Genomic DNA, 16,710 nt, shown 5'->3' with positions numbered 1-16,710 from the left:
ATTGTGTTCCTATTCCAGCTCCTGTGCTGGATTGGCTAGAAAAAAGAGGTACAAGGGGCAGGGAGGACTGGGGATGTATCTAGTACCTATCTGCAAACAGTGTTGGTGGAATACTGAGCAGGGCAGTGCTGCTACTCAGGCATGTGCAGGATGGCTTAATTGAGCCAGTTTTGCTTGTAGGTTGTGCTCAGAAGGCACAGGTCCTTGTCATGGAGGCAAGGGAGCAATGCTGCTCTCAGAGTTGTCCTCTTGTGAGGAGCTACAGGCCAACATATCGTTTGGCCCTGAGGGCTTTGCCAAAAGGAACTCACATAGGGCTTTGAAAGATCTTCTCTGACTACCCACAGAGCTTGTAGGTGATTTTAATTAAATGTAATAAGCACTGCTGCCACGTTGAAGGAAGATTAAGGGTGATCAAGCCATGCAAGAGCTGCCCCTGAGCTCCAGGGCTACTAGTGGGGCAGGTCCAAAATATGTCTGTAGTGCCTATGAGAGAGGTGCTTCTGCTGTCCCTGTGGGACGCTTTCTTCAGTTCACACTTTCTATGAGATACATCAGAACTAAGAATTTAGTTTCTTCCTGAAGAACCCTGGTTTTGATCCTGCCCTCTTTAATCTGTTTATTAATTGCATTTAAGTGCTGCTTTGTGAAATGCATCCTAAGTGAAGGAAGGCATGCTGTGAAATAGGGCCATAAACCCTAACTTGTTTTGTGATGGATCTTCCTCACAAATTATCTAAGTAAACATGGAGTTCAGAGAATTAAAATAATGACTCCTCTACACTCTGGTTGGTCCATGTAACTTTGAACTGCACTTGAAGGAGGCTGCGTTCACTTTTTGCAGTGACAAATGGATGTGAAAGCTGCAGAAACAAATTCATGTTCTCCTTAGGACCAGATGCTTTTCTAGCAGACAACAAGACCTGTGCAGTTGGTCATCTTGTCCCCTAAATCCATCCCTTAGATTGGAGGGATGCATACCATGCCACCATGTCAAGCTCATCTCTCAGCTTCTCATTGTATTGTGAAACTTGTGTGGTCCTATTAAACCTAATAGATCTGTTGCAATGCTCAACAAACAGTTATCAGTTATCTTATGTGCTTGGTTCACTGTGTAATTTGCTAATAGTATTTTCAATACCTTGCCAGGGAAGTGAGTGGGACTGTCTGACCTCACAGCTGTACTCAGTGAAATGTATAGTTCAATGATTTCTTTTATACAAACCTGTGTTTGGTTAATTTTTAAAATAATATTCTGAGTTTTCACAGGAATGAGTTGGAGACACAGTATGTTCCAAGTGGCAAGCTAGCAAGAAAGCTTTCTCAATTGAACTGCAAGAACTTCACTTTTGACAGGGCATAAATATTGTTTATGGCTCTCTGTCCTAATCAATGTGAACCTGGTTAAATATGTCATTTTTAACTAAGCTTTGCTGTCGTTCTTTGAGTAATATCCCATGAAATATAATAATACCCCATGAAATAGAGTTTCAGTATGTTGTAGTCTAATGTTCATTCTCAAATATTGCAAGGCTGAGAGGGTTGGGTGATCTATTCTGAAATGAAAGTTCTTACGCTGTAATGAGGCATTGGGTCTGCTGACAAATGGCTCCTTTTGCATTTGAGTAATGCAGAATCGCCTCTGTCCTGTTGGGGTTCTCTGAGAATTCCATTCTACTGAAAACTCTATACAATACTTCCACCTTTTTCTTGTTTGTAACTTATCACTGAGAAGCACAGCTGATAGTTTATATCATATGTTGCTGCAGCAGTGTAAGTGATGAGCAGTGAACAGGAGTGTAGGGAAGGTTTGTGTGTGTTGAATCCTTTTGAAAGGGCTTTGATCTTTGCAGATACCTGGGGACCAAGACCTCAGTCTTAAGCAATATTAGGCAATGTCTTGGTCAGGTCCCCTGCCTATCTAGTCTGCAAGGTGAATGCCATGGCAACTGGGCAAAACACAGGTTACTTCTGGGGCTCGGGAGAAATAAGGAATAAACCAACATCCCTTTTCATATCTAGTATTGTCATATGCTTGACGTGTTTCTTTATACAGTACCTAGTAAAATGAGACTTTACAAATTGTATGGGTACAAAAATTAGCATTACATAGTCAATAAATCATGCAAGAAATTTGGTATCTGTATACTTAATCTAAATTTGTTAACACTGGCAAGATAGAAGTCATTTTGACTCTATGCCGACACTTGAATCTGGAACACAGCTCAGAAATTTGAGGTTTCTTCATCCAGCTGTGTACATGTGCCTTGTTATCTAATACTTTAATTGCTAACTAAACAGTGGGTAGTAGAGAATATACTGTTCTATGTCAATATTTAAGCAGGACTTTACTTATGGCTTAAGTTTATTCACCTTGCAGAGAGAATTTTTGCTTCGCTTCAATAATTGGGCAAAGAAAAAGCAGGGTTTCAACTTGCTCCTGTGGTCTGTAGTTAGTGTAGGCAAATAAAGTATGTGAGCTATTTCTGTAATCCATGTCTTTCACATCCAGTGTTTTTGGAAAGCTCAGGAGCTGTTGAGACCTCTGAAACATCTGGGACCTTTCCCCTTTTGCTTTCCCTTCCCAATGGATGAGGCAAATTAAACTGTCAGACTTGTTGGGACAAATATTTGTTAGAAACTCCTAAAATTCTTCTACAGTGGAAATTTGGAAGTGTCATTCTCTCTAATTCACTTTGTGAAAAGCTGAAAATGTGAATAGGGACTTCTGTCACTGTGAGCCATAAAAAATTATTGCAATGACAACTAAGGAGAGGCTTTAAAGATTTGAGGCCTGCTATGTGCAGAGGCTCAGTTGAGGTAGTTTTGCCTGGAATCTGTTCACATGTTAAAAAGAGTGAGTTATGTCCTTTTAATACCTTGCATTCACAAACATGTGGTAGGATTAACAAACCAAATCTTGAAGAAGTTGCATACTTTGATCATTTTCTTGTGCTTCCTGAGAGCATCACCTGAGCCAATCTTGCTTCCAGCTTCCCTTTACATACGTGGGTTCAAATTGCAATATCTTCTTTTCAACAGTTCATGTTATGTTGGGATGTGAAATAAATAGTGAAAAGAAACCCATAGATTAAGGAAAAAAAAAAAAAAAAGGATACTAAGCTCTTAGTGCTTTTGTTCTAGGAAATAAGACAACGCTGTAAACCAAATGTAGCATACTTATAGCTGTACTTTGCATTGCAGGACCATAGATACCAGGAATCAAGATGTCACATTCTAATACAGGTCTCATTATTAGATGAGTAGCTTACAGCCATACAGATACAAAGTGGAAGAATCAAGCAAAGAACACATATGCCATAACTCAAAGCGACTCAAAGGCAATTGAGGAGAGGAAGAAGAGGCAGCAAGCTTTGAGCAAAGCATTTTTTTCTGTGCAGAAGAGTTGCACACATGCCATGCCTTTATAATCTCTGCTGAATCAGGCCAGGGTTGTTCAGGAAGCTGACTGGAACTTGTCTGTAGATCTCCTGGATGATGCAAGACCCTAACTAACTCTGCTGAAGGGAAATGGGAATTACTGTTACCCAGTGCTGTCTGGGGTCTGCATTGCTGTTTCTGTTGCAGGAAAATATAAAGGGAAGTAGAGTGAGCATTTGGGCTGTGCTTAGTAAGCGGGCCAACAGTTTTACTCAGTTGGATCTCAGTTTTCTTTCAAGGTGAGTTTTGGAAACATTTTAGTTAGTTTCAAGCTGTGGCAAATCCCATCCTGGCTGCTGTTCGTGAAATACTTTTCCTTCCATATCCGGTTTCTAATCCAGATTTTCCAGTAGCTCAGAGCAATTATTATTGACAAGTCCAATGCCAAAACACTACATTTAAATACCTAATTGTTTTACAGTCAGTTCAGTTCTGTGTTTCCAGTAGGGGTACTTATGAAAGGGCAATATTTATTTTGCCACGACACGACGTTGTGGCATTATGTGCAAGGCAGTCATGTTATTTGCTCTGACGATCAAAATGAGTCCTGTAGTTCACTGCTGTAGTTCAACCTGAGTATATAAAACGTTTGTTCCATCTTCCCTGTCTCTATATTTAGTTATGTGCTAGACACACTAAAGTCTGAGATCCTTTTTATTATACTTGAAAACTGCATTTGGGATCTTTACAATGTGTGTTTTTCTGAAGCTTTTTGGAAGAGCATGCAGCAGAAAACTACCTTCTAAGATAGGCTAATGTTCTTTTATGATCACTCTAAATTCTGGGGAAGAAAATACCAAACATGGATTAGAATGAGGAGTATGAGATGTCACCTAAAAGGATGAAGTTAGAAACAATATTTCCAGATGTGAAAGAATGAAATTCATTGGGTTATAGAAAGCTTGAAACCCGACCAAATCCAGCCATGTTCTGTACCATGTCATATTCATATAACATTAATTCTGAATGTTTTTTTTTCTCCCAGTTTTGAGTATCAGCAGGCTGCAAAGAACCAAATATTACCCCGTGTCAGTTGTTCTCATTCATTCTTGTGATAATATGATCCCTGTAATATGGTCAAAATAGAGTCTACATGCAATGTATGAATATTTACGTGACATATTCTCCTACGTATCCTCTTAGCAAAGTTCTAAGAGTCTTTCTAGCACTGCAAGGTATCTTGCTTTTCTCAAGTAGCAAATCTGAATGTAGTCTTAATAGGTGCAGAATCCTGTGTTACAAACAATTCTTAGGCAATTTATTCCAGATAATGGAATTTAAAACAAATGGTTTAACTAGCAAAAGTCTATCACTTAGGGTCAAAGTCATACCAAAATTTGTGTTCCTTTGGGGCTTTAATCAGCCACTTTGGCATTTAATTGTTATTTTGGCAGACTCAAGGAAGGAAATTGGGATTTTTAAAATTTCATATCAAAGTGAACTGAAAACAATTTGAGAATGAAAGTTCTTTTTGGCACAGAGCATCTCTGAGTTACAACTGTCAAGCCTTTGAAAATGCCAGAGGTTTTTACTTATTTTTATAGCTTGTTAGGCTCCTTTATGATTTCAATGGCAGGCTCCCAGTTAGACTGCATCCTGCCTAGCATCTCATCTACCAACTGTTCCATCCCAATGGACCTGCTTCATGGATGGCTTTGTGGGGCTTTGAAAAGTAACATACCCAGTGTCCCCTTTGCCAAGCTAAATGTTCCTGTATGTCCCTGTCCTGGGTCGCATTTCCTACAGCAGCCGTGCATTACAGTCTCACTGACTTTGACCTCTCTGCTTAGTATCATAAGTACAGCCTTGGCCAAATGTATTGTTATCAAATATCTGTCCTCTGCTGATTCATCCACTAAAAAGCAATGGTATGGTTCTCAGTCTAGAAGGTGGCTGTTTGTCATCAATATCCACTCTACTTTAAACATTTTTAAGTGTTGGAAACCTCAGAAGCCACTATTCCAGTTGCTTATAATGTGTTCTTTGTTTTCTGCTTGGCTTATCTTTAGGCACAATACAATCTTAAGGAAGCACACCCACTCCCTAATGTTTTCTTTGGGAGCCAGAAATGTGTGCTGCAGTGTATTTGTGCAAGTCAAAGAGAAGTGTATGTTATGAAAGCAGGAGGTGTGGGGGATGGTAGTGGTGGGATGCAGGAAATTATATGTGGACTAAAAACATTTGAGACGTTCGGATTCAAAAGCGTGCACCTGAAGTACAAAATCTCAACTAGCAAATGCAAAAATGCTGAGCTTCCCTTGTTTAATGGATGGCTTTTTAAGGCTGGTACACCTTGTGTTAGTACAGCCAGTCTGCTAAAATGATCAGCATTATAATCAGCAGCTAAAATGAAACTAACCATTGTTCAAATACTTTTGTAATGAGAGTATCTTGTTTACTTTAATGGTTTTCCTTCCTAATAGGCATGCTGTGTGTTCCAACCCTCAACAATTCTCCTTCCTTTTCTAACATTTCTAAAAGTGACTATTTCTGTTTCCTCAAATACTTGTTTTCTTTGAGATTGTTTTGAGAAGAATGGTTTAACTCCTAGATTTTATTGTAGCTAATGCTAAAAGACTGTGTGTAGAAGGCTTCATACGCAGCTGGGAGATTAGTAGTCCGGATATATATGTGTGCATGTGTGTGAGGAATAAAACTGTAAAAGCAAAGTACGATGTCTGATGATGCTGCAGGTATGAGACACAGCATCACTGTGCATCATGTCAATCACAGCTACATGTGGCAAATACGGGGTACTGTGGCCAAAACCCAATCTGAATGTGAATTCAAACTTGTACATATATGTGACCTCCAATGGTTCATCTGTGACAGGACAGCAACCTATTATGGTGTTATCACTGGGGGTGTTCCCCCTCCCAGCTCTGAGGTGCTTACTGTTTGCTCTGAACATCTCACTGCTCTTCAAAGCTACACGGGGCCAAGGTGGTGATGAAAGTGATTGAAAATGCATGAACTTGAAGTCATGCCGTTGTTTTACATCCCTCCTTAATACACATGACAGCAGAAACCAAACTGAATTTTAGAGTCACCAAGCAAGAAGCCTCAGTTCAGAATCCCATCAAATGTCACTGTGATTTAATCTTAATGCTGTTACAGTGAAATAGCTTGTGATTTTTGTCGATGCTTGAAGGCAAACTTTCTTGGAGCTCTATTCAGATGCTGCTAAAAATGCAATTGAAAAGCTGATTTTTGAAAGACCTCTGGTTTAACAGATATTATATAAATGGTGTAAGGAGTTTTTCCTCCAAATAAAGCTCATAAACTTTGATTTACACTTAAATTTCGTAAAGCTGAATGCTGTGTATGAACAACTGCTGATGTCCTGCTCCATATAAAGTGAAGCAAATTAGGGTCAAGGCTGTTTCTCTACTGAGTAAATAGACATCAATATTTTACTGATAGTTTTCAACTGGAAAGGTTGGCCCCACTGTTCCTAAAGCAGCAGCATATGTATCTGAAATGTAAATAATTGATATTAACAGCAACAACTGTGGTGGAGTCGAGCATTTGTTACAATGGATGGAGGAATAAACAAGTAGATCCCCTGAGATCTCTGTCCCATTTAGATCTGCAAGGAATATTCATTGACTAAATTAATCCATTTGATTGTTATGGTAATGCTATTCTTCTATAGAGATTATATTTTTCTGAGAGGTAGCTTGTAGCCAAGGAGTACTTGGATTTAAGTAAAACAGAAAAAACACTCCATACTCTCTAATTGAGAGATTAAGCGTTAAAAATAGCTTTATTAAATATCATTTTTTATGCTAATTTAATATTTCCCTTTTTGTTCTAGCTTAAAAATCTTACGGGAAAAATGTGGCTTTCCTTGTATTTCTGATTTCTCATTTTCCCTCATCCTTACTGGACAGGGGAAGAAGTAGGAAAGAGGGAAAACCATAACCAGAAGAATAATAGGGAATAATAACATTGTTCAGTTCTTAGAAGCTGAGCTGAAATATTTTGAGCAGAAATTGAAGTGTTTCGTTAAGTGAAAATGAAGGAAAAACTCCCCCAAGTAGATCTCTAGGTGTTGGTCAATCTCTTCCTTCTGCAACTCTGTATGCTATGAGTACAGCAGCTCTTCCTTATTTTCTTTCTGTCCTGGCACAGAAAAACACTTCGCAAGACATAGAACTTCCATTTGACCATCTCTTTTTTTTTTTTTTTTTGAGCATATTCCTTTACTATTATAACTCTCACACATACATATTTCTGAAAGTGGAAATGTGAAAGACTGTGGGCTGCCCCTGTCTGTGCACTATCATGTATATCTGTGAAGAGTTTTGGACTGGGGCTACCACTACTTTGATGCTGTTTCCTGACAATTGGGTGGGCTAAGTAACTAAAATAAATCTATATTGATAAAAGTTGAAAGTAGTACTTTATTTCATTGCACTTAAAAAAAAAAAAAAAAAAACTTGGCTTGTAGATGTTTCCCCTACTCATGGACTTCTATCATTGCAGCTACAGCTTTAATATTCAGTTTCCAGGTTTTCTTTTGTATGGCAGAGGAGGAAGACGCTTTCTTTTCCCCTTCCAACTCTTATTGCTAAGTATTATCTTGACTGATTTCTTTTTTTGAAGTATTAGGAAAGATAAGGTGTGTAGTGGGTGGTGTTAAATATTGGTCCCACTCCTTTGCTTGGTTCTGTGTGATCCAGTAGAGCTGCTGGTGTCTGTTGGTCTCCATGGCAGTGCTCACTGCAGAAGGTTGCCATTGTGACAGTCTATACCTGCTGGTGTTCATGCACACTGTAGGTCTGCCTTTTAGGTGGCTGTTAGTGTTCTCTTTTTATGCCTTTTTCCCTGAAAGTAACAGCTGTGTCTCCTTTGATGCTGCCTTCTACTCAGGCCAGCACAGAAGTGGGTTTTTTTCCTGTATTATTCACTAAATGAGCGATTATAGAAATGTTACAAGATTTTTTTAACTTAAATCTCATTACTGAAAGCAGTGAACTTCTGTTCTTGACATTTTGTACCTCCTTGATAGAAGAAGGGGAAATGGTTTCAAATGTAAAGAAAGGGGGTATAGACTGCATATAAGAAAAAGGTGGTTTGTTCTTTTTCTTTACAGTAGAGGTGGTGAAGTACTAGTGCAGCCTACCTACAGAAGGTAAGGTGAGCAGAGATGAGCTCGCCCAAAGATTAGCAACAGCTCAGCATCAGCTATGTGCTTTGCTAGAGTAGCATCCGTCACAGACAGTGGGGATACAGCAGCGTGGTTTGCCTTATCTTCTCTTTCCCGGCAGTTGTGTGTTCTCATACCTAGACGATTGGCTCATTAAAATGAGTGTGTTACTGCTGAGCTCAAAAAAAAAAAAAAGACAGCCTTTTTTTAAGACTTGAATTTATAGCTCTGTGTTGTAATCGGGTACCACAAATTCTTTCACAAGCCACCATAAAACAAGTTTTCTCATGAGAGGAGGGGGAGGGGAGTAAAAAGGCGAGTATGCTCTCGTACATTAAACAATTGTGAATTTCTAGTTTAATGCAAGCTGAAGGGAAAATGGGGACCTAGCAGTAAATCATCTGTGCAGCTCTCAGCCATAAAGTTTCTTGAGCAGTCAAAAGTGCCAAGACTTGTTTGGATGACTTATTCTTAGGCAGAGGGGGATGGAAGAAAGTTTATAATACAGCTGCAAACTTTTGCTGTCTCTGGTGTCATTGTTGTTTATATTACGTGATAATGTGCTACAGAAACCTCCTCTCATTTCAGAGGTGACATTTTCTTTTCTGACCTTGTGCTGAGATAATTTCAACCAGCCCACAGAGCAGAAAGCTGTAATTGTCCAGCACTGGTACGTGTCGGTGGGGTTGTTACAGAGAAGGAGGGAGTTGGTAAGTGTCACAGCAGCAAAGCCTGTCAAGCATAGTTGGAGTGAGGAGAGAGGACTGTGAGTCTGCTTGGTCTGGATCAGGCCCTGAAGTACTCTGATGATGGCAGAGGTGGTGTGGGTTGGTATCCAAGTGAGAGGACTGGATTATGGCAATGCTCGGTGCTGAGGTTGGTAGGGACAAGAGTGCCAGTTGGCTTGGGAGGCCCATAGCCCTTGTGTAACCTGCTGCTCTGGAAAGGCTGCCAGCCTTAATCATTAGATCCTTCCTGCTGATGCTAATGTTTTTCTTGCTCATCTTAATTGAGAAAATATGATAAAAGAGCTCTGGCACTGTAAAATATTTCAAATTTTACTCACTGGAAACTGTGTACAGTAGTAGGAGGGTTTCAGTAGGAAGAAATGCTTCAGTGAAGTAGTGTTGCATCTGATATCAGGATGCCTTGGGGAGCAGATCACTGTAACATATGCACGCATTGATCTGCTTATGCAGATGGCCACTGCCTGAGCTATGTGAGCTGATGTGTAAGAAAAATACTACTGCAGAGCAGCACAAATTGCCCCAGTACAACATCACATAGGCACATGAACGTAACTACTTGTCTCTCATAAATCTGAACTTGGGTAACAGTTCTTCCCTCTGGAGAGAGTCAAGGAAGAAAAGGGCCTTTCTTCTGCAGAGGACTAGCACAGAACATTAACGCAAACTGCACCATCACTGCCTTTCCCCAAGAGCCAGAATTGAGATGTGCTGTTTAAGTCAGGAGGGCTTTCCAGAGTACAGATATTTCAAGTAAATGCTTCCTCAGTGTGTCTTGTCTGTTGACATAAGTCAACTGGCAAGTTAGGGGAGGTTAAATGTGTCTCAACTGTGTGTTTTGGATGAGCAACCTGTGAATTTGATTATTAATTTACAGTTTGAGGGGGAGCTGGGAGGTAATTGGAAGAAACCGGGCCTTAATAGGGACTGTATTCCTTGTGCTTCTCCTGGTTGTTTTTTTCCCCCCTCGCTTTCCTGTGTGCAGTTACAAGAAAGGCACACAGTACCCTGAGACTTCTGACTGAGACTTAACAGATGAGTATCTTTTAAATTAAATAAAACTCAGCCTGACCTGGCTCTGTCTTAAATTTCTTAATGGTATGAAATCTACCCTTCAAATGATTTTAGCCCTGTGGTTCTCCCTTCTCCCCTTATTCTAAGGCATGATTAGTGCTTAATGGACCCTGAAAAGCCCCTTTTTTATAATTGCCACAGGTTGCTCTTGTCTAGATATTATCTCCAGTTTTTTTTCTTGCAACAAAACCCAAAATAATGGGCCACATACTTTGTTATGATGCTCATATATGCTACTATTTATTTTTACAACCTCTTTATATATATGTATACACACATACACACGCTTTCTTTATGCCAAAAACAATGGACCTCTTTATGCTGAGCAGGGCTGATAACAAGATATCCATTACACAGACACCCAAGGGTTTCAGGTGGCAAGAAGCACATTTCATGGAAGAGGACATCTGAGTCCAGGGCACTTACTCTGCACATGTGGAGGTGCAGAGGGAGCAAGAGATAACATTCTTGTGCTCACTATGTTTTGCTACACAAAAAGCTCAGAAATGATCAAAATATCAGCCTCTATGAGAGTCAGAGCTAGTTATCTGCCTTGCATTACTTGCTGAAATGCAAGGATAGAAGTCCTTAAGCCCAGGGCTTTAAGAAAAGCAGCCCAGCAACCAAACCAAAGTCTGATTTCTGCAGCGTTTCCTCTATTGAAATAAAGACTAGTGAGTCAGACTTCAGATTTAAAGAGAGAAATCTGCACCAGTGATATCTGTGCATATGGCTGAGTACAGTTACAAACATTTATTAAGCTAACTTCCAAGTCACATCCACTCTCTCAGAACTCTCCTAAGTCAGTGCAGACTAGCAAACAATGTGAAGTTTTTGAAGCTAGTAGATCTTGTGTGGCAAAATAGTAATTACTTTTCCTAATGATGTTGAATCCCTCTGATATGCTAATCATGAAGTATCAGCATGCACTTCAGTCTACCTAATTAAATTCCTTGGGAATGGATTAGTGTGAAGCTTTTTTTCCACAATGGCATCAAATCCTACTACAAACTGTTCAAAGTTCAGATACTCGTATGTTGTTGGTATAGCTGAGGCTCATTTCTGTTCTATCAACAATAATGTTATGGCAATATTAGTGTTCCAGCTAAGATGGGCTGCATCATCCTCTGTAGTGCCTGGCATATTAAGCAAACTAAGGAACAAAAAGTGTCTGTGTTAGATCTGGAATGAGCAGTAATGCTCTCCTGAGTTCCTGCTGAATTACTTAATCAGACAATAATCTTTTTCAATGTATTGTTTATTATTTTGAATAATGTTCAATCTTTAATGTACAGTAAACATTCACCTCCATTATATCATTTTCAGCTATGCTGATTTTCCAGTAACTAGAACCCCAAGGGCTGGATACCATCTGATTTACAGTTCCAAACATCCTAATGTTTAAGGACAGATTTAAGGAAAGCTTTAAAGGGATTTAAGTGCCTATAAAACATTGATTTTCATGCTCATCTTGCTATTTAGACCGTGATGGCTTTTGTTGTTGTGAAAGAGGTTCAAAAAATAACCCCCCAAAAAACCAAAGGAGCTAGTGTGCTGTCCTTTTCTGCCTGATCTGTGCCAAATCATGAAAGGTGACTCAATCTGTTGATTGAGAGTCCATCATTATTCTCTAAGCTTCAGTACATGACTCAACAGATAAATATTCAAAAACAAAGCAATTTCTCAATGTGTTTTCACTGGGTTGTTTAAATGGGCTGATGAGGCCAGGGAAGTTTTGAGTTCAGATCAAAGTAGAACGTATGGTGAGGCAGTGCAGTGTGAAGGTGGTGCTGAGAAATTGCTGCCTGGTTATACAACACATCCACCATTTAATGGAGTATATTTGGACTCTTCATAACTGAAACATTTCAGAAATGTTTTCTTTTTTAGTTATACAGATAATTAGTGCTGTTCTTGAGTGCACTAATGCTGCATGGTTTAGTGTATAGAGCAAATACAGTAGTAAGTGAAAATTGTGTAGAAGAGTAAAGCAAGGAAAAACATAATTTGCTATGAATGGCGGAAAATATACTCACATTTCATATCTCCTGAGTAGCAGTCTGGAGAGACTTAAGGAATCTAGAAGTCGAGGAATTAATGATCATAATAGACTGTAAAGATGAAATAATAAATGAGGGCAACAAATAGTGAGATGTATTGTGCAAAGTCATGAGAAATAAGGCTTTTTTAATGTAGTTTCATTCTTCCATTCCTAGAGCATCTCATCTTTGATTCTCTCCAATAGTACTTCCTGATTATTCCCTTTTCTAAACGCTCTCCTTAATCACTGCAAAGCATTCAGAGAATAATCATACTTTTTTACTTTGCATTTGGAATAACATCAGCACAGTACTGTATCACAGAGGCAGTGTACTTCCTTCTTTAGAAGGGAAGGTTGTGCAGGTGTGACTTTTACTGGTTGCACTGTTGGATGCTTCACAAGCAGCAGAAAATCCCAGTAACCTTTTAATAAGCTCTACTGAAGAGATGAAAGCTAGAAGCCTGCTGCAGGCATATGACAGCGATGCCCAAGTGGGAGCCTTGTCAGGTCAGGATCAGGGAGTGGAACCCAAAAAGGTGAGCATACAAGGTTCTGGAAGTCTTCACTGCAGGAAATGGGGCAGTGAAGTGTCTGCAGTGGCTCCTCTTCTAATGATATCCTCTCAATATCTGAAGAAAAGTGCCCAGCAACCCACTGACTTGATGTTTACACGTGTATATTTGTATATAGGTATTTGTATTTCAGCTTGTATAATAAAGATGTTTGGTTCTTTTTATTACTAGCTGCAGATATTTGAAGTATTTGAAGTATTCTCTGCACTGCCATTTTTAGAGTAATGCTCATTGTTTACGCATAAATTACTGATAAGGCCAAGGATCTTATTCTCACTGCTTGCTGAGAAATGTGAAAAATGTGAATCCTTTAGACCTACTTGCATTATCTGGTGGGAAATTAAAAAGCAAACAAATCTGCTCCCATCCTCCCCATACAAGAAATGGACCTGGTATGCTGTGATACTTTTTGCCAACCTGTGGTCGGAGGATTGAAGGAGTGGGTGCTATTTCCATACTTGATCCTGACTGCAATCACTTTTGTTTTTATTATTTGTAGGAAAATTTGATGCAATGAGATCTCAACTGGAGCAGAGTTTTAATGTTGATAATACTGGACTGTGCAAAAAATTCTAGTGCAAGTAGCTTAATTCCCCAGGTAGGACAGAGCTGAAGCAGAACAAATCCTGCGTGCTGCTCACCAGAACAGAGAAGGGGTACTTAAAGAGGATCTGCCCCTGGATACCCAATGCTTTTCCTCAGACAGGACAGCAGAGTTGCAGCAGGTGTGTTAGAAATGCTCAGCCTGGGTTGCTTTGCCCCTTTAAGAAGAAAATCCAGTTCTGAAGGAGTCACAGCTAGGGTGCAGGGTAGGAAGGTTGGAGAAGTTTTGCTGTCGTCATCTTTGTTTTTATGCCCAAAGTCTGTACCAAATAAATCAGAAATTTGTCTGCTGCACTCATAACTTTTGGGCTAGAGACCGTGCTCAGCACAGGTTGCAGACAGAAATGCTTGTGGTGGGGTTGCTGAGAATCAAAAGCATGATTTGTAATTGGGGTAGGACCCTTTCACGTTAACCACCTGGATATCATGTATATTGTGTATCTCTTATTGATTCATATTTACAGAATTTAGTTTCTTTATTTTGCTTTTTGATTCTTGAAATACCATCACTCCTTGAACTCTCTTTGTGACCACAGCAGCTTACACAGGAGGCAGAGCGCTCCTTTTAAAGGGTGAAATCTTCACGGGCCTCTCCTGGAGAGCAGAGTTGCAGCCACTTAAGTACCTTGGATTTAGCGACTTGAAACTGTCAGTTATTTGATATTTATTGTGGCAGTGATTGTATGACCATAGAAATACTTTCTGTTGTGCATCAGTGGTGAGTTAACATGGCCCAGCGTGAGCTAGGAGAGAGGCACCTCACGTGGTGCTCTATTTTGCAAAGTATTTATGGAGTAAAGCAGGAATGACGTCATACTTTGTAATTTCGTGTTTTATCTGGTGCTGGTTGCTTCCACAAATTCATATTAAAACAGAATACTGTTGATGCTAATTGTTGTTTTAGAGCTGGCTAGCACTTAGTATGCAGCAGCCTGTAGCTCTACCACCATCCTTTTGCTGGTCAGACCAGTTGCCCTCAGCAAATTATTATTGCTGAGTTTGTAAATAATTCAGCAATCCCATGCAAGGTTGTAGAGGCTGGGGCACCTTAAGTGGGTGCTTTACCTATGAGGCATCAATGTTAGTGCAGTGCTGTGCTGACTAATTGCTGCTCTGACAGTGGGAAGAGGTCATGTGTATTTCCAACACATAATCTGCCAGTGAGAGATTACAGAGGTCAGAAGAAGCAATTGCTTCATTTCTGCTTTGCCCCTCATTGAGGAAACAATTTTACTTCTTTTAAAAAGCACTAAGCATCTATTGTAAACCTGCATTAATCTTTTGGTGGCTCTGGCACAGGCAGAGTACAGGATGGCAGCGGAGCCCATCTGGTGCTGAGAGCAGAGATCTCAGAGCAGGGCAGAGGAAAACCCTGCAAACCAAACGTTAGCGTGGGGTGGTGGAAGAGCTCAATTTTTATTTTGTTTTCACACATTAGGTTTTGTTTAGAGCAGACAAGTACCAGGGAGAGCGTTCTGAAAAGGGGCTTTGTATAGGAGCCGGGGCTCTATCCATCAGATTTGTCATTTCAGGAATGCAGCCAGATGTATTGACTTACTAGCAATTGCATTGGTGCCATCTGGCCTGCTGGAGGCTGTATTAAAGATGGAAAAAACGTAGCAGAAAGAAGTGAAATTTGTTCATCATGCCATTACCCTAGCTGCTTGTTTAAAGAGGGGGAAAAAATGTAACTACTTGGCAGGGGGCACGCTGTTTGAAAATAAAATGTAAGGTTTTCAGGACCACGAACTTCAAAACCAAGTGCTGGTGTTTGTAAGTTGACTTGAAAGTTGGGCCTCTCTGTTGTCATTTTCTGTTTTTTGGAGTGGAAAAATACTCTCAAATCTTACTGTTCTGAGTCAGAGCAAAGGACAGCCCAAGCTCCTGCCTGGACCACTGTGGCATTTATACTCAGCTATCCACAGTAGTAGATCTGCTGTCTGAATGCTGGGCTTCTCCCAGGAACTGAGGTTTGGATGTGCTGCGTTGTTATTGCCACACTCTGCCTTTGTAACCTTTGAATCATTTTTTTCCCAACTTACATCTTCTATGCATTCTAAATAGAAAACTTGTTCCTAGTTGCTAATAAAATCACATCGCTACTTTTTATGCTTACCCTCATAAATGCTCTTATTTTAAGAAACAAACACAAGATCTTTGGGATTTCCATACTCTTCATCCATCAAATTGCTGTTCTTAATATTAGTTTGAAAACAGCTGTTGTTATTTATTTGCATTCTTAGTCTTGATAAGAGCAAAACCCTTTCAGCCTAGCAGTGCACTGGGGCTGTATGGCACTCCCAGCTTTTTTTTTTTTTTACTTTTATGCCCATGTTCATTTCCAGTTCTACAGTCAGTCTTTCTGAGTCGAAAGCTGGGGCTGCTGTCTTTCTGGGCAGCAGTTCCATTTGTATCATAAGAGAGCTGTGGGGCTGAGCTCTCCCACTGAAGATGATGAGGAAAGTCAAAGTTGGACCTTCTCCTGTAAGAGAAGTTATTCAGTGCTTTCATAGTTGTGCTAGATAATTTACTGTCATAATAAAAGTTGTTTACAACTACTGACAAAAATGGAACAATGGAAGTTTCCTTTTTTCTATTTTTAATATTTTTTTTCTGCTCTGCTCTTTTTACTTCTATTGGTTTTGTAATTTAAGATAGAAAACCCCTGAGGGCAGGGAAGTAGAACTCAGTAAAAAGCTGAACTACTTGTGGGTGAAGTCAGTGTTTTAGCACTCCCAAGCACATATTTTAGAGGAACACACAATAGTCTTAGGATTCTGACAACCATGAAACCTCCTTTCTAGCACCGCCTGGGTCTTCTCTGTGTGTTTTTAATTTTTCCAATGAGATGAGAAATGCTGGCACTAATATCGGAAAAGTCAACAGTGACTGAATACACTTAAAGGAAGATGTAATGTTCTTACTCATAGCAAGTCATCAAGCTATAGGTGAAAAAAAGACCCACTTCAACCCTCACGAAAGAAGAAAGACCAAGCTGCACCTAGCTGGCATGGTCATGGGAAACATCCCCTGTGTGTGATGTGCTTCATCTCCTGAATGTGGGGGGGGTGCTTACCATGT

The 16,710-nt window shown here is 39.9% G+C and overlaps 1 long non-coding RNA gene across 3 annotated transcripts in view; it reads left to right on the top strand.

Moving 5' to 3' along the window:
* Positions 1-16,710, top strand: part of LOC125693908 (uncharacterized) — a 152,774-nt gene that overhangs the window by 4,410 nt on the left and 131,654 nt on the right. The gene's annotated exons all lie outside the window — the stretch shown is intronic.

Source organism: Lagopus muta, chromosome 5 (genome assembly GCF_023343835.1).
Source record: "Lagopus muta isolate bLagMut1 chromosome 5, bLagMut1 primary, whole genome shotgun sequence".
NCBI lineage: Eukaryota > Metazoa > Chordata > Aves > Galliformes > Phasianidae > Lagopus > Lagopus muta.
Note: the sequence above shows the minus strand (reverse complement) of the source record. Positions and strands in the feature narration are given on the sequence as shown.